The sequence below is a fragment of the Nannospalax galili genome, unplaced genomic scaffold (genome assembly GCF_000622305.1).
Source record: "Nannospalax galili isolate Female #2095 unplaced genomic scaffold, S.galili_v1.0 scaffold895, whole genome shotgun sequence".
Classification (NCBI taxonomy): domain Eukaryota; kingdom Metazoa; phylum Chordata; class Mammalia; order Rodentia; family Spalacidae; genus Nannospalax; species Nannospalax galili.
In genome coordinates, this window is record NW_008336435.1 from 313,776 (window position 1) to 316,501 (window position 2,726).

At 41.2% G+C, this 2,726-nt stretch overlaps 1 non-coding gene across 1 annotated transcript; it reads right to left on the reverse strand.

Moving 5' to 3' along the window:
• Positions 1–822: 822 nt before the first annotated feature.
• Positions 823–926, reverse strand: LOC115070050. The gene has a single exon (XR_003849253.1). It is a non-coding gene; the product is annotated as a U6 spliceosomal RNA (small nuclear RNA).
• Positions 927–2,726: the final 1,800 nt, after the last annotated feature.

Genomic DNA, 2,726 nt, shown 5'->3' on the forward strand with positions numbered 1-2,726 from the left:
CGTGAAGCTGTTGGGCAACCAAGAGCAATGGCAATAGTCAATAGTACTGTTTGGGAACCTCTGGAGTCTCCCTAACCAACCACTTGTAGAAAAGTATTCCACATCTAGCACTGAGATTTATGTTTAATAGTCTATGGATTTGGGGAGGAGCATTGTCCACACATGGCAGGCAGGTACCACAACTCACACAATTTTTATTGTATTTTTTAATAAGCTGATAAAATAGTAGGTTTCCATATGACTTTTTCATACACCTTTAGTTTTGGTTGCCCCCCCTTCCCCTTCCACTTCTCTACCCACCCACTGACCCCTGCTTAGACCATCCCATCCCTAGAATTCCCCATTCCACTTTTATGTCTAATATATTCTATCCCTTCTCGTTGAAGGCTACTCCCTGTATTGACCCTTTCCATCTTCCTTGCCTTTGCCAGAACTCAAAGTTAAGCAAACTACCCTAAAATTTAATATCTAGGATCCACATGTAAGGAAAAACATCAGTGGTTTGCCTTTCTGGGCCTACGTTGCTTCACTCAGCATAGTATTTTCGAATTCCACCCATTTTCCTGCAAATTTCATAATTTCATTTTCCTTTACAGCTGAATAAGTAATCAAATGATAATTTTATTATCCATATGTAAACATTTTCATTGACCATTCACCCACTGGTGATATCAAGTTTGGTTGCACTTCCTGGCTATTGTGAATAGAGCCACAATGAACACAGATGTGTAGGTATCTCTGCTGTGAGGCATAAAGTCCTGTAGGGACAGGACAAGAGAGGGTTAGCTAGGTCATATGGCAGTTGTATTTTTATCACTTAATAAAACCACAGAATACTTCATGAAATATTGTGTCATCCTTCTTCAGGAGTCACACTGATATTCTCTGTATCATTCTAATTTAAGTATAAATCTTGAGAAGCAGTTCTGGCAGTTCTATTTTTAACATTTCTGAGGAACCTCCAAAAAATTTTCTCTAATGAATACACCAGTTTACATTCTGAACAACAGTGAATAGGGTTCCTCTTTTTCCACATCCTAACAAGCATTTCTTGTCCTTTGTTTTCTTGATAATAGTCATTCTGATTTGGATAAGATGAACTGTCAAATTAGTTTTCATTTCTTGATGCTAAAGATGCAAATGTCATCCACTATATTTGATCATATTTAGACCCTCTCCCCATTCTGCACCCCTCTTGTTGCCAGATTTCATGTACTCTGTCATACGTATTAAGACTTATATGGTCAAATTTATCTCCCCAAATGTCCCTTGGTGTGCATACATCTGCTGGGACTGGTTAACCTATCTAGTGTTAACTCTTAAAGAAAACCTGCTTTCCATCTGTCAAGAGTTATAAATCACCAATAGTTCCTCAGCTAAGGTTGGGGCTTCTTACCCATTTCCCCAATTCTATGCTAGGATTTTGTCTGGCTTGAGATTGTATGGGTCTTGTGCATGCTGTTACCATTGCTGTGAGTTCATATGAATAATTTCCCAACTATCTGGAAAACTCTGTTTCCTTCTGATCATCCACCACGTCTAACTTTTACAACCTTTCTGCCCCCTCTTCCACAATGGTCTCTGACACTTGGGTGGCAGAGGTTCAATATAGGTGTCTGAATCAGGGATAAGCACTACTCAATTGTGACTTTCTGGGTTAATCATTATCTTTTTCATGAGGAAGCTTTGCTGGTGAGTGTTGAGAGATGCATTAATGTTCATTCCACGCCCTGTTCTGCAATGTTCCCTGAGCCTTAGGTGTGGAGGTTGCATTGTAAATGTACCAGTTAAGGCTGGGCACCTCACAGACATTTATACTGTGCATTTCACCACTTGTAGAACTCTGTGTTATTCTCTAGAGAAGCAAAAAGCTTTTTTGACGAGTGGCAAGAGCTACACTTGTCTGTAAATATAAGGATACACATTTAAAATATGGTAAGAAATTATGTTGGTCTAGGGATGTGACAAAAATAGAATCTTTTTCTAGGATTTATGACTTCTCCAGCCACATGTGCTGGGCTGTGTTTACAGTACCACACCTGAGTTCCTTCCCATTGAGTGGACCATAAGTTGAATAAAAGAGCTGTTGATTAACCCCAAGATAAAATTGCCACTATTGCACCAGTAGATTGTTTGCTGGGCTGGTCATTGTTGTGGTTAATAGATTTTACAACTGGACCAGAGAGTGCCAAGTTCTGGCCTCCCTCTGGCCTCTCTCTGACAGAGGGGCTGAGAATGCAGGGAACTCCCTGAGAGCCCAAGGATCCTGGCTCTGCTTGGTGGTGAGCTTCCCTGAATTGCGCCACACCCATGCCCCTACCTGGGATTTCATGAGGCCCCTCCCAAGGCCTCAGGGCATATCTGGCTTTGGTAGGCTAAGGCTGAGATACTAGCAGACAAACTGAGAGGGTGGACTGCCTCAGAGTGCCCAGATCCTGCCTCCACATGGTGAAGGAAGCCTGAGTGTACCTGACTGGAACCTGAATTGGGCTTCTGTGGGTGCCCCTGAATAGCTGATCTGAAGCCATCAGCTCCCTCCAAATTAAACCTGAGAGAACCTGAACCCTGTACCAACCAGCTTTACATAACCAATAAAGAAAAGGATCTAGGCACCTTGATAATACAAACAGAAGCAAACTTTAATTTAATTCTCATATCAGAATCATAAAAGAAATTCACATGCCAAAATCACAAAAAGGACTAATAAAATGCAAAGCCAAAACACT